At 38.7% G+C, this 16,401-nt stretch overlaps 1 long non-coding RNA gene across 1 annotated transcript; it reads right to left on the bottom strand.

The window, feature by feature from the left end:
* Positions 1-860: 860 nt before the first annotated feature.
* On the bottom strand, positions 861-15,129 carry LOC125350389. Its single transcript, XR_007210734.1, has 3 exons — positions 15,116-15,129; positions 13,945-13,947; positions 861-946 (listed from the first exon to the last, which is right to left on the bottom strand). It is a non-coding gene; the product is annotated as an uncharacterized LOC125350389 (long non-coding RNA).
* Positions 15,130-16,401: the final 1,272 nt, after the last annotated feature.

The raw sequence follows: 16,401 nt of genomic DNA, 5'->3' as shown, positions 1-16,401 counted from the left end.
TGAGATTTACCCTTTTCAAAATTTGATTTTTTCACTGTCTATTTTCACATGACCTTTGATATGTGAGCAGCATTTATTATTTATATTGTAGTAGAGTATACCTTTTAGTGATAATGTGCCCTTGAAATCTTATTTCTAAAGCCTTTCCCCCTCTTTTTGTTACTAATCTTTGAAACAACAACCTCTGCATCTTTTTACATAAAGCACTTTCACCGAATAAGAGAAATTTTCTCTGAACAAATTATTTTCTACCAATTTGCAAATAGTGATTATTTTTTTCCAATTCTCAGAGTACTTAATAGACATTAAATTCTAAGGAGATAAAAAGTTACAAGGAAAATCCCTAAGTTCCTGATTTAGATTCTTATCTCCAGAACAATATTTTCTCACAGCTCATATTTCCCATGTTGCTGTTCAAAATAGTTGTGACTCAGCTTGTGTATAAGTCTCTTCCTTGCCATCTGCTGAGACCTCATGAGTTAGGAGTTACAAGACTGACCGCTTCTTCAGGTGGAACTTGATTCTCAATTCTTTGAATTAGTATTGCTTACTTGCACCAAGGCTTTTTTGCCTTTTATGTTTTATTGACCTGTTTTTAAAATTCAGAGCAGGCCCTTAATATACTTTTTAGCTGATGGACAAAAAGAAATGTTTTCACATAGTTATTATCTTTTATCTATGTAACAAATTAATTTTGTGTCCTCCCCAGTAAATTTTCATTCTATCTCCTGTCTGTAAATGTGTTTCAAAGCATTTTAGCATATTGTTTCAAGTATTTATGGGAAAATTAGAATCAAAATAAATTAATAGTCCAACTCCACTTGAGGATAAGTTATCATTTGAGATCCAACTGATTTTTTTCCAGTCAGAAGAAGAGTTATCATACTTTCTGATATACTTTATATCTGGGCCAATTGGTTGTAAGTTTTTCAACATTTTTTAAATGCTTTTAAGAATGAACATCCCATACTAAAAATATGCTAAAATTTCCCAAATTATGCAAGCTTGTATAAGAGAAATAATTTCCTTTCCCTGAGTTTTCTTTGGTAAATTCATCAAAAAGTAGGAAAAATAAAAAGTATAAATAATTTTAATAAATATTAAATTGTACATGAGCCTTTAAAAATCTATAATACAGAAAACAAACGTCAATTTAAATGACTTAATGTTTAACTTTATTCATCTGATAATAAATTATTTAAGTTAATATTTGAACTTCTGTTAAAATTCTGCAAGTAGAAAAGAATTTGGGACCTTGTGAATAAAGGCCATTCAAATCTTAAAAACAAAAAACATTTCAGTGGATGGCAATATAGCCTTATAATAATCATAGTAGGTAATCAGAATCTAATATTGGTTCCCTTAATAAAACCCTAATTGTATGCCAAAATTAAGTCATTGAAGGAATGTGACTTTAAGTTATACTTAAACCAAAATGATTTACCTATGAATTTAAAAAACCTCTAAATGCATAATAGAAAGTTATGAGAAGGTACATAGTGAATGCTGGAGTAGACATACACTATTTTCCACTCACAACAACCATATGCACGTTATAATTAACATTCTCACTGTACAAATAAGGAACTGAAAGTTAAAGGAAGCTAGTTACTTTCTCTAAGGTTCATATGTAGTAATGAACTAACTAGGTATTAGTCTGGTTCTGCCTGTTCATGTCTTATACCACACTGCCCACATGCTGTATGGCGGGATGTATAATGATCTGACCTTTGTAAGGAATTGTTATTATACTCAGCACCATCGTGGTTTCTATATAAGCCAAACCAAATACCTTAATTATTTTAATAGTTAGGCAAACATAAGATGTATAACCATACCTATGGTCATTTATGGTCATTATTACTTAAGAAATAATTAGTAAAGACAAGATTCAATCTACATCTGCCTTCATGATCTTAAAATCAATTGACCCAACTCCTAAGGTTCTTATCTTTCAGAAGTAAAGGTCAAGTAAATTGGAAGGGAGGAGTGTAAAGCAATAGGAACAGACACTTTTTCTAAACTGATTACATACTAGATTGGGAGAAATCAGTTTAACATAGAAATGCAGTCTCCTCAACCCTTTAATTCTGTCTTCAAAATTCTGCATTTAGCAATGTTCAAAAATTTGTTTATTTAGAAAAGAACCAATGGAGTAAGACGTAGGAAGGCTACAAGGATAATGTCTGCATTATAAAGCAATTTACTATAGCTTCCTTGCGTGTATCTGTGTGTTTCAGAAAAATATATGCTAGTCTTGAATGTGAAATAATTAGAAAGGAAGGAACACAGAACACTCAAGTATGTGTTTCAGTGGAAACAATAAAATTTGGCAAATATTTTAATTATGAATATATTCAAGTTTGTTTTCTAAGTCAAATGGAATACCTCATAGGCTACAGCTATCTTACTGATCTTCCAACTCTATAAATCACTCCCTTCAAAATCATTTAAAATAGAAAAATATTTCAATAAACTTTTTATTTCCTTTTTTTAAACTAATGGATATGGATATTTCATTAGAGGTTGTTAACTCCTAGAACTTGGCATTATGTTGTATTTCTGTGCACATTTTATAAATTTATTTTGAACTTACTATTCAATCATATGAATGTTAGTACAAACTATTCACTGATATTTATTACTTTATCATCCCAACTAACCCTTAAAAGTTAGAAATTACACGAGTTGGTTATCTAGCCCAGTCACCCTAGTGATTGTGTAACACCCTCACATACATTGAGATGGGGATGTTTTTGTATATCATGCCTTTGACTGGTAGTGTTTTTCTCCAGCAGATCAAGTTGTATTTTAACTTATAGATTGTGAGCTATGCAAACTTTGCCCCAAACTTCCTTACAGAATTCCCTTCTGACTAATACTCATTGAGTACGTAAATTTGGCAAATACTGTTTGAGCTAATTACACAAAAGTCATTATTAAAAGAAGAGTTTTCTACAAGTTTCCAGATTAACATATAATAAAGAGGAGCTTACAGGGTGCCCTAGAGGTGGTGGTACCTAACCATTGTGCCTCTTCTATGAGTTCATAGTTTGACTTACTCCGTCCCTCTGCTGATTTATGGCCTTAGGTGTCACGAAAGCTTTGTAATTACTTTTTCTCCCTCATTCCATTTAAATCTGTTTTTCTTACTGTAGATAAGAACAGTTAGTCATCTTCCTCAACACTGTTACTGTGTAGTATATTTCAAGATTCTCAATTAACTTCTAAATCTCAGTTCACCAGAAAATCTTTCAGATACTTTAGCTTTTTCTTAGTCCTATTTTAACAACTTGATTTATATTTAAGAGCACATAAAATTATATTGTGTTATATTCAAATTGCACGAGTTAAGTAGGAGTTCAATAGTTTGATAGAATTAAGATGATACCAATTGACATTGGATTCAGCCATCAGACCACCAGGAAATCAGCACTTAATTTTTGTATTATCTAACATTTTCTATTAAATTGTGGATTTTTATGATTTTATATTTTCATTAGTTAAAACTAAAAAGCCACATATACCTGATTATTTTGCCATTAAAACTTTTAACCTACATTGCAGCAAGCTTAGTGTTTTGAGTCACAACAATGTTTTACATATTTCTTTGTATCAAATATTGTATTAAACATTCAATGCAAAATTAATTTTCAAAAGCAAACCCTACAAAAATCAGGTACTATCTATGAACATTTTTGTAGACCACTTTTGAAATACTTACCATTGTTTTCCAACATAGACTGGATTAAATTTCATTTAACTTTTGAGTGATTAAAGTTGGGTATTTGCGGGGCTGGGGATATGGCCTAGTAGCAAGAGAGCTTGCCTCGTATACATGAGGCCCTGGGTTCAATTCCCCAGCACCATATATACAGAAAACGGCCAGAAGTGGCGCTGTGGCTCAAGTGGCAGAGTGCTAGCCTTGAACAAAAAGAAAGCCAGGGACAGTGCTCAGGCCCTGAGTCCAAGGCCCAGGACTGGCCAAAAAAAAAAAAGTTGGGTATTTGCATTTTAAGAAAAAATCTAAAAATTTGTCTCAAAGTAGATACATTTGAAAGTAAGTACTTAAGAATTTATGCTGTGTGTTGAAATTATGACCCAAATAAACCGGTTATGTCTTTTAAAATTCCAGTTCTGTTATGACTGTGATGTTTGTAGTGTTACTAATGAATACAAGGCAAGCACTCTTGCCACTAGGCCATATCCTCAGCCCCTGTTACTAATGAATATTCTGAACATACATATTCATTTTTAAAACAACTTGAAACCCACATTAGAATCTAGGTCAGAGGGAATTGTTTAGAACTGAATTACTTCACTAAGGTATCCAGTTTGTGATTGAATTTTTAAGAAAATTAGTGTATTTGGAATTACAAATTGACCTTTTCAGTTTAAAAAAAGCCTAACATTTTCTGTTTTATTTATCCTTTTAAATTTCAGAAACATCTTTATGTTTTAGACTCACTACACATAATATTACTTAAAAACTCAGGGCCCCTTTCTTCCTTTTGTACACTGAAGGCATTCAATTGGTTGCAAATAAGCTGTTAGATCCAGTTGAATATTTAAAGTGGTTGTTGCACAGTTTATCTAGAGTTTCATCTTATCATAAGACTTAATTAAAATCGACATAATATCTGACTTTGCCAATCATAAAAACTTGCCCAGTTCTACAATTACTGAATAGAAGGAATGACTCACCTCCTTGACTACATGTTACAGCTAATTTAAGCCTTAGAGTTGAAGCACAGGCTTAAACCTTTCTGTTCTTTGGCTAAATAGCTTCATGATGGGAAGAACTGTTTCATTTGGTTTTGTTTTTTAGTAACAGAACTGAATAAAAGTAAGTCTTCCGAGATAGAATTTTTGAAAGGTAATTTCACATTGTAAACCATCTTTTCTAAAAGTAAACTAATAAGTTTCTGTCCTTTGTAACAGCTTGGATGGTTTTGAGGTCATCTGTGGCAACCTCCTTATCACAGTGTCAGTGCAAACAGTGGTTCTTGGAATAGATAAGCTCAGTCTCTAAATCAGTATGCTGTGTATTTAAATCTTAGTGGTGAAGATATTTGTAATCAGTCTCAGGCTCTCCATCTTGTTACCAATCCTCTTAACCATATTTTAAAAAAACACATTTTTTTAAAAAGTTTAATTAACAGAAAACTAAAAGATGCAATTCAAGGATAGGATTTGGTTTAACTTTGAATTGCTTGACTTCTGTGACTTTTTTTGCTGGTCACATTTATTTATTTAAACAATTTTTGTATGCCTTGTTATTTTGTTTCCATAGAAATTATATTGTGTAAATGGTTGTATGTAAGCTGGAATCATCCTTAGTTTTTGGTTGATAATTTTTCAATGAAGATACATGGATAATTGTAAAATACACTAACTCTTAGGGTGTTGTAGCTGAAACGTGGAAATGTATAGCTGCTGTGCTTTTTCTAAATGGGCAGGAGAAACATGAGCTACAGAGTATTCATTTCTGAGGATAGTTTTCTGGAAAATAGCTGAAAGGTATTGGCACTTCCTCAGAACTTTCTTTCTTGTTAACGGGTATCTTTTGTTGTTGTGTTTTCCTCTCACATTGCAGATAGAATATCATATATGAATTTATGAATAATTACTTTCAGTTATTTTGCTTTGTATAAGCTGTCTGAGACCTTGCTATGCTGTATAAGTTGTGTTTGATGGATCAGTGTGAGTATGAAATAAAGCAAATCACTTTTCTTTTGTATTATCTATGGATGCCACTATGAAAGCTGACATTAAGCCACTAAAGAGTTTTCTATGAATAAGTGTAAGTATATGCTTTGATATATATAAACCTAAATAAAAAAGATTGTATTAAGACAGAGTCATTGAAGAAGGAGATTTTAAGACAGTTATTTAGGTTTAAAAAGGCTTGCTGTAAAATGGTGCATTATTCCATTTATTAAAGATCATATTAATGACAACAGTAATTGTATTTTTTCATTTCATGAGGTCTCCAGAAATGTTATTGCCAGCATGATATATTAGGTATTTTGCACTAGAATACAACATGTCTTATCTAATATAACTTTTATAGCTAAGTATAATACATAAAAAATAATCAGCAGCAGAAGAATAATTACTGTGTTCTTACCACCTTCAATATACCAGGCACTGTGAGTTAGCTCACATACATCCTTAATAATTTCCACAACAATCCTACAAAATATGTATTACTACCTTCCATTTATAAACAAAGAAATTAAAGGTCAAGAAAAATATATTGTTCAAAGCCACAGGGCTGGAAGTGATGAGATCCTAATGCACTTTCCATTTTGCTTTAAACTACAACTTTCAAGGCCAGACATGTAATCCTAGCTACTCAGGAGGCGGTTCAAAGCCAGCCTGGGCAGGAAAGTCTGTGAGACCCTTGTCTCCAGTTAACTACCAGAAAACCAGAAGTGGAGCTGTGGCTCACAAGTGGTAGAGCTGAAGAGCTCAGGGACAGTACCCAGGCCCAGAGTTCAAGTCCCAGGACCAACAAAAAAAGCTTTCAAGCTTTATTTGTGGCAAGAAAAAGTCAAAAATACAAATGGCTCAGTAGTTAGAGTACTTAGAAATATGTATGAAATAACTTAAGGGTGCCCAAAAGGGTATTCAACTGTTTTCAGTCTTTTATTCCTTTCTTCTTTCTTTTTCTTTTGTGCCACTACTGGGTCTTGAACTCAGCCAGGGTGCTGTCCTTTAGCTTTTTCACTCAGGGCTTGCACTCTACCATTTGAGCCACAGCTCTACTTCTAGCTTTTTGGTAGTTGATTGAAAAGAAGAGTCTGATGAATTTTCCTGCCTGGTCTAGTTTTGAACCACAATCCTCAGATTTCAGCCTCCTGAGTATCTAGGATTTCAGGTTCAACCATTTCTTTTGCCTAATATTATGGCTGTGCTTCGCATCTTTAATCTTTTGGGTTAGATCTTAATTTTTTTTTACAAGTTTTCTGCTCTGTCCCCCTTCTCTTCCTCTAAGTCTCTCTCCCACTTGGGGTGTCTTCTTATGTTACCCAGACTAGCTGTGATGTACTGGCCTCAAGCAATCATCTTCCTGCCACCCAAGTAGCTGGGACTGAGTGTGTACACACTGCTGCACCAACTAGAATGCTTCTTAAAAAGGGAACGTGAATTCCTGAGGGCAGCACATTGTTTCTGTTTCCAGGTTAATTCCATGTGCAACCATCCTGCAGAGGGGTCCTATCATTTTACAGGACAAGTGTGCTTCAGGTACTGGGGCACCTTTACCTGGTTACCAGGGGAATTTTTGCTGGAGAGAAAAAAAAATGTAGCCCATTCCTATAGGCTTTGTTATCATCTTAATACTTTAGGAACAATAGATTTGTGGTATGTTTTTACTTTTGACTTGCATACCTAACCTTAAAATTTTGTACAGTGTTACAGGGTACCATCGCAGTTCTCAGCAGAAGCCACTGGGTAGTACTCAACTCTATGCCCTTAGAGGAAATGTGGTGATTTGCAAAAAAATGTAGTAATCTTTTTTTTTTTAATTACTATATAAGTATTGCACAGTGGCTGGGAATATGGACTAGTGGCACAGTGCTTGCCTCATATACATGAAGCTCTGGATTAGATTCCTCAGCACCACATATATAGAAAATGGCCAGAAGTGGTGCTGTGGCTCAAGTGACAGAGTGGTAGCCTTGAGCGGGAAGAAGCCAGGGACAGTGCTAAGGCCCTGAGTCCAAGCCCCACGACTGGCAAAAAAAGAAAAAAAAAAAAAAAAAAGTAATCCACAGAGGGGTTACGCTTACATATGTGAAGTAAAGAGTACTTTTCTTTTTGGACTCCTTCCTTCATGCCCTCCCAGTTTTTCCCTCCTGTCCCCACCCACAAGTTGTGTAGTTCATTTTCCACATAGTATCCAGTGAGTACCACTGCTGCATTTGTTCACATGTAGTGATCTTTTACTAATAACTTACCACAAGTTAAATATCCTCTTACTAATACCTACACCTATCTTATCCATCTCCCCAGTTTACATTCTTCTCTGCAAAGGATTAGCCTTAGCTAATGATTCATCTTTATTCTCTAGTGTTTTATGTTGGTGTTTTATAGATTAAAGGCTATATTGCAGTATTGATTTTATTGGCAAGATATGTTAAGTCAAGTCTGCAAAACTGCATAGTTATTGCTTAACTGAGAGATACCAAAAAGTATGATTTCTGTCCTCTAGAAACCTAAGCCATCTTGTAAAGGAGATGAGACCTACACAGGAAAGCGTTACAAAATGACATGTTAAGTGCCCATATAAATAGTAAACTATATGTATATTTTGTGTTTGAAAAGCCAGGGGAGACTTGAGCAAGGAAATGAGTATTGATCAGAGTCTTGAAAGTGTCTTGAAGGACTGGGAATATGGCCTAGTGGTAGAGTTCTTGCCTCGTATACATGAAGCCCTGGGTTCGATTCCTCAGCACCACATATATAGAAAAGGCCAGAGTGGCGCTGTGACTCAAGTGGTAGAGTGCTAGCCTTGAGCTTAGAAGCCAGAGACAGTGCTCAAGCCCTGAGTTCAGTCCCCAGGACTGGCAAAAAAAAAAAAAAAAAAGTCTTGAATGGATGGATAGGATTTCAACTGGAAAAGCAAAGGCAGAATATGTGAAGTAGCAGAAATAAGGAAGAACATCGATTGGAAATGAAACAGGCTAAACAGATTGGGACTTTCTTAAAGCCAGATCCAGGTGTTTGGGCCTGTTGTTGATAATAGGGAGATTGAGGTCTCTAAGGAAGAAGGGCCTCAATCGAAGCATTGTGAAGAAGTTTGGGCTGATGTGTATGCAGGACAGGTTAGGAAGGGGAGGGGTGATTGGGGGCATGAGAAAAATGGCAAATAAAATTCTCATTGTGCTAAGTCCCTTTTTTCTAAGTGCATCAAAAATCATTTTGAATACTAATGTGCAGCAAGCACTGTACTAGGAGATTCAAAAAGAGCCCTGCTCTCAACAACAGATTCGGGGGAAATTATAGTACATGTATATCTAAATGTGGAAGCTCATGACAGAGATACCAAATCCAGTCTTACAAAATCGCAGGCAATTTTCCCCTCTGGAGGGAACTTAATGAGTAGGAATTAATTACGAGATGAGCAGTAGCCTTCTAATCAGTGTTGCAGTATCCACAAGGCACTGGGAATCTCAGAGTGGAGCTTTTAACAGAGGGTGGGTGAGAGAACGATTAAGGAAGTCCTGAGTGGAAGCGTGCCCATGAAGTTCCAGCATTCTAGAGTCTCAGGAAAATGTCTTAAGCTTAGGAATTTGAGACCAACGTGGACAACATAACAAGATCTCATCAAAAAAAAAAGGGGGGGCTGGGAATGTGGCTTAGTGGTACAGTGCTTGCCTAGCATCCATGAAGCCCTGGGTTCCATTCCACAGTACCACATAAAAAAGGCTGAAAGTGGTAGAGCGCTAGCCTTGAGCAAAAAAAAAAAAAAAAAGCTTAGGGACAGTGCCTAGGCACTAAGTTCGAGCCCCAGGACCAGCAGGAAAAAAAAAGGATTATTAAAAGGCAGGACAAAAAGACAATTAATTACAGGCATCACAGAAAAACTCCCCTGCAGTCAATGCAAAGAGTTTTTACTAGCAAAGCTCAGGGAGAGTGTCTAGGTCCTGAATTCAAGTCCCCCAATGCCCAACAACAAAATACCCTTTAAAAGGATGACAGGGTTGTGTGCTCTACAGAGTATGTGCTAGGATGTATGTGGCAGCATGCACTAGCTTCTGGGTTCCATTCCAAGAGGGGGAAGGACACACAACAACCAAATAGATACCCTAAAGTGGAAAATGCTGGAAAGATAGCAAGGAGGTATTTGTTGTAGGTAAGTGACCTTGCATGACCTTTCCTTTGCTCTTAGTGCCCCTCTCTAAGTCTTCAATCAGCCAGCTGAGCTTCCCAACCCTGGAACTCATCTTTCCTGCTCTATTTAATTAAGAAAGGGGCAAAACCCTATTCAAGAAAGCAAGCATCCTGCACAGGTGGGTTAACTTCTGTTTTACCAAAGAAAACTCAAGCGTTGTGCTGATGATGCATATAACCTCAATGTCAAAGATGCTGTGAATGCTCAAGAAAAGTCAGTTTTTAGGTGATAAGCTAAGAGGTTTCTGCCTGGTGCTACAGGCAGGATAAGATTAAGGTGTGATGGTGCAGGGCTAGACTTTCCGGGGAAAATGTCAAGTGGAATAAAGATGTTTGTAGTTCTTCAAATACTGCCCCAAATAGTAGAAATGTTTACTACATACATAGATACTATTAACAATAAATTTTCATGTATGTTTTGTTATACAAAAAATAAAACATTTTATCTGTATATTTGATTTTTAAGCAATTTTATTTATTTATTTATTTATTTATTTATTTATTGCCAGTTGTGGGGCTTGGACTCAGGGCCCTGAGCACTGTCCCTGGCTTCTTTTTGCTCAAGGCAGGCACTCTGCCACTTGAGCCACAGCGCCACTTCTGGCCATTTTCTGTATATGTGGTGCTGGGGAATTGAACCCAGGGCTTCATGTATGGGAGGCAAGCACTCTTGCCACTAGGCCATATCCCCAGCCCATATTTGATTTTTTTAACTGACAAATATAACAGATAAAAGGCCAGTTTTCCTTGGTTTACCAACTTTTCCAGTGGTGATTACAATTTATCAATCACTTATGTAAGACATTCATGGGAAATATGCTTAACTTCCTAAGGAAAAAGTATTTAAGGAAACAATATTCACTTTAGATGCCAGGCAGGACATCAGAACTACCTGCATTTTAAGAAGCAAATGTTTGAGTTTAACTCTCGGGGAGAAGAAAGATGGCGCCGATGGAATAGGGAGGCACTCCGACTCGCTCCAACGGCATAGTGAGCTGGGAACCCCAACACCCAACACCCCATCAAGAACCCAGCAAAACCAGCAGCCAGAAGCAGTGGAGAAACGCAGGAAAACAAAAAGGAGCAAAAAAGAAGAACCGAAAACCTACACGGAGCCGGAGATTCACCGGGGCACCCTCCCCCCACCAGCCGACCCTGGCCCAAACAGGGTCAGGCTGGGAAAGGGGAACCCGGCGATCGGCAGACAGGCTGCCAGGAGCGCAGAATTCATATAGCGGGAGACCCCACGGCCACAAGGCAGGGTGCGGACCAAGACACACCGGCAGCGACGAGAAGTTCGGGTCCACACCGGGTTTGGACAAGGGAACCCAGCGCGGCAGAAATCGGGAACCAGGGAAGCCACCACGACACTTAGCCAACCCCTGGAGGGCCAACGGCAGCGCGGGACACACACACAAAGCAGCAAAAGTGAGTGCCCTCCCCTCCCCCCTCCCCCACCCCTGAGGGAACAAAGAACCCACAAATCAGGCGGGGAAACCCCCATCAGGCGCTGGGAAGTCAGTTTAGCAGGGGAAGGGCTCAGCAGCACCAACACCCCACAGGTTCCTGAACTGGCAGAACCGGCCCCGCCCCCTTCCCAACAGGGGCCGGGAGACAGCCGGTTGTGCAAACCCCACCTGAGGCGCCTGGACCTCGCAGACTCTTACAACTAAAACCACAGGCGCTGGTGGGCAATACCAGCCCAGCAGGGTCACTGGAGCCTGATCACGTCCCCCCTCCTAACAGCGGAGGTGAGGTCTGAAGGTGCCAAGCCACACCCGGACAGTCGATCCCACTGGGCCCCACACGTACCCCCCCCCCCCACAACGGACTCGTGGGAGGGCGCAAGCACAACCCAACAACCCAGGGCTCGCTCTGGGAGGCATATCCCGCCGAAGTGCCTGTTGCACTGAACGCACAGCGCACAGGAGGGCGGGGCCTCCGGCGACAGCGCCCGCTCTGGTAGGCGTACCCTGCACTGGTGGGCGGGGACACAGCGACAACACCTGCTGCCCGTAGACACGTCTACACAGGAGGGAGGGAGGAGCTACAAACCAAACCTGAGAAGCCATCCAGATCTCCAGATGCGCAAATCACAAAGAAACATAACTCAGTTCATCAAAGGGCAAGCCAACTCGCCAGCTCCAAAAAGCAGCACGACTGAAGAGGAGATGGAGACTAAAAAAGCAAATGAGGCCATGTTAACAGGAATGATCGAAAGCGTCAGAAATGAAATCAGAAAACAATTCCAGGAATTTAGAGCGGAAATCTGGAAGGACACCCAGGAAGCCAAGAAAGAAATGGAAGCAAAACTGGATACAATGCAAACCTTCTTTAAAGAAATGGAAGCAAAAATGGATACAATGCAAGCTGCCTTTAAAGAAAATCTCCACATCCTAAGAATTGAAATGCATGAAAAAATAGATTTAAAATACAACTCTTTAAAGGAAGAAATCTCCACGATCAGAGCTGATATGACAACCATAAATAGCTCTCTGACATCCATAAACTCCGCAATTGAAACCATGACACAAAGAGTAGACCATATAGAATCCAGAATCTCTCGCCTGGACGATGAAGCAGCTGACAACAACCAGAAAATGACCACACTCCAAGAAAAGGTGAAGCTTCAGGGAAGACTAATCCAGGAACTAATGGACAAAGACAAGAGATATAATCTGCGCATAATTGGAATAGAAGAAGGAGCCGAATATCAGAGCAGAGGGCTTAATCATGTTCTCAATAAAGTTATTGCAGAAAACTTCCCCAATCTCACAGGGGACCCCATCCAGGTAACCGAAGCCTATAGGACACCTGGCAGGCCAGACCCCAGGAAAGCCACCCCAAGGCACATAATATTCAAGACTTCAGACCTCAAGATTAAAGAGCAAATTCTGAATTCAGCCAAAGCGAAGAAGGAAACTTTTTTCAATGGGAAGAGGATTCGAATAACATCCGACTTATCCACACAAACTTACCAAGCTCGAAGCGAGTGGAAGAACACCATCCAAGTACTCCAGAATAACAATTTACAACCTCGGATCAAATATCCAGCGAAATTGGAGTTCACATTCGAAGGGAGAACCAGATCTTTCCACACCAAAGAGGAGCTAAAGGAGTATGTGAATAAAAAACCAGCCCTACAGCGAATATTAAGAGGGGAACCCCACCCAACAGAGATCGTAAAAGACACACAGACAGAATCAGAAAGAAACTTCAATAGCCAAAGCCCAGCAGAAACACAAGCTCACTAAAGACAAGAAGAAAAAAAAAAAAAGAAGAAAAAACAGCCCACCAAGAAAATGGAAGGAGAAAAAACACCCTTATCCTTGATCTCTTTAAATATAAATGGTTTAAACTCCCCGATAAAGAGGAGCAGACTGGCAGAATGGATTCGCAAACAAAAAGTTGACATCTGCTGTCTACAAGAGACCCACCTTACAGCAAGGGACAAAAACAGGCTTCGAGTGAAAGGATGGAGCAAGATCTACCAAGCAAATGCATCCACCAAAACGGCAGGTGTAGCCATCCTGATCTCAGACAAGCTTGACTTCTCTTTAAAGTCCACTCAAAAAGACAAAGAAGGACACTACATATTAATACAAGGAAAAATCCAGGATCAAGAAATCACGGTGATAAATGTATACTCACCAAACAAAAGAGGCCCGACATATGTCAAGCAAATTCTCAAAGAATTACAGAGCAAGATAGACGCAAACACAATCATAGTGGGTGACTTTAATACTCCTCTCTCTCCAAGAGACAGATCCAACACTCAGAGGATTAGTAAGGGAGCTGAGGACCTAAATAACACCATTTCCCAAATGGATCTAACAGACCTATATAGAACCTTTCACCCCACAGAGACCCAATACACCTTCTTTTCAGCAGCCCATGGATCATATTCCAAAATAGACCACGTCATAGCCCACACAAAGAACCTCAGCAAATACAAAAGTATTGACGTCATCCCATGTATTATATCTGACCACAGTGGATTAAAGGTAACCCTCAACAACAAAGGATACCACAGAGCCTATACACACTCTTGGAGGCTAAACCCCACGCTGCTATCCAACACTTGGGCCACAGATCAAATTAAAGATGAAATCAACGAATTCATAAGCCACAATGACAAAGAAAACACATCACAAAGAAACCTATGGGACACAGCTAAGGCAGTTCTGAGGGGCAAGATCATTGCACTCAGCACCCACATTAAAAGAATGGAAGCAGAGCAGGTGAATACCCTCACGATGAAACTAAAACAACTGGAGAAACAAGAAATGACAGAATCTAAAACGACTAGGAGAGGAGAGATCACAAAGATTAAAGAAGAGATAAATCTGATTGAAAATAGAAAGACCATTCAACAAATAAATAAGACTAAAAGCTGGTTCTTTGAGAAAATAAACAAAATTGACAGACCCCTTGCAAGACTTACAAAAAAAAGAAGAGAAGAGACTCATATTCGTAAAATCAGGGACTCCACAGGAAAAATTACAACAAGTACACACGATATTCAAACAATCATAAGGAGCTATTTCCAAAACCTCTACTCAGCAAAAAACAATAATTCTACAGAAATGGATCAATTCTTAGAGAAGTACAAACTGCCCAAACTGAACCAAGAAGAAATAAATCAGCTAAATAAACCAATAACTTACGGTGAGATACAGGAGGTAATCAAGAACCTCCCTACTAAGAAAAGCCCAGGCCCAGATGGATTCACCAACGAATTCTACAAAACCTTTAGTGAGGAGCTAATTCCAATACTCCTCAAACTCTTCCGCGAAATAGAAATGGAGGGAGAAATTCCAAACTCATTCTACGAAGCTAATATCATACTAATTCCCAAACCAGGCAAAGACCCAACAAAAAAAGAGAACTACAGACCAATATCACTAATGAACACAGATGCAAAGCTCCTCAATAAAATATTAGCTAATAGGATCCAGAAAGTGATCAAGAATATCATACATCATGACCAAGTAGGCTTCATCCCTCAGTCACAAGGATGGTTCAACATCCGTAAATCAATCAACGTAATTCACCTCATAAACAGAGCTAAAATCAAGAATCACATTGTTATCTCAGTCGATGCCCAAAAAGCCTTTGACAAAATACAACATCCATACCTATTAAAAGCTTTGGAGAGAACAGGAATAGATGGAACATTCCTCAAAACAATAAAAGCCATATACAACAGACCAACTGCTAATATCATATTAAATGGAGAGAAACTTAAGTCATTCCCCCTAAAATCAGGAACAAGACAAGGATGCCCACTCTCCCCACTTCTGTTCAACATAGTGCTGGAATCCCTAGCCATAGCAATAAGGCAAGAGGAGGACATCAAAGGGATCCACATCGGCAAGGAAGAAATCAAGTTATCCCTATTCGCAGACGACATGATCTTGTATCTGAAGGACCCAAAAACCTCAGTACCCAAACTCCTACACCTAATAAACCAATTTGGCAAAGTAGCAGGATATAAAATCAACCCACAAAAGTCAGCAGCTTTTCTGTACACCAGCAATAGACAAACAGAAAAGGAAATTATGGAAACAATTCCATTTACAGTAGCCAAAAAAAGAATAAAGTACCTAGGGATCAACTTAACCAAGGAAGTGACGGACCTATTCAATGAAAACTACAAAAATCTAATAAGGGAAATCAAAGAAGACACAAGGAGATGGAAAGACCTCCCATGCTCATGGGTAGGCAGAATCAATATAGTGAAAATGGCCATATTGCCCAAATTGTTATACAAATTCAATGCAATACCTATCAAAATCCCAGCCACATTCTTCACTGAAATAGAGAAACCAATCCATAAATTCATATGGAACAGCAAAAAACCTAGAATAGCCAAAGCAATTCTAGGCAAAAAAAGCAATGCAGGAGGTATCACAATACCTGACTTCAAGATCTACTACAAGGCCATCATAACAAAAACAGCATGGTATTGGTATAAAAACAGATCGGAAGACCAATGGATTAGAACTGAAGACCCAGAAATAAAACCGCACTCTTACAGCCAACTGATATTCGACAAAGGAGCTAAAGATATACAATGGAATAAACATAGCCTCTTCAACTACTGGTGCTGGGAGAACTGGGCAGCCATATGCAAAAAACTCAAAGTAGACCCAAGCCTATCACCATGCACCAAGATCAACTCAAAATGGATCAAGGACCTCAACATCAGACCTGAATCCTTGAAACTACTGAAGGACAGAGTAGGAAAGACACTAGAACTTATAGGCACAGGAAGGAATTTCCTGAATAGAGTCCCAGGGGCACAACAAATAGGAGAAAGACTCGACAAATGGGACTACTACAAATTAAAAAGTTTCTGCACAGCTAAGGACATAGCCACCAAAATAGAAAGACAGCCAACGATATGGGAAAGGATATTTACCAGCACAGCAACAGACAAAGGCCTGATATCGGTCATCTACAGAGAACTCAAAAAACTAAGCCCCTCCAAGCCCAATA

This window comes from Perognathus longimembris, chromosome 4 (assembly GCF_023159225.1).
Source record: "Perognathus longimembris pacificus isolate PPM17 chromosome 4, ASM2315922v1, whole genome shotgun sequence".
Taxonomy (NCBI): Eukaryota; Metazoa; Chordata; class Mammalia; order Rodentia; family Heteromyidae; genus Perognathus; species Perognathus longimembris.
The sequence above is the reverse complement of the archived record's forward strand: the minus strand, read 5'-3'. Positions and strand labels throughout refer to the sequence as shown.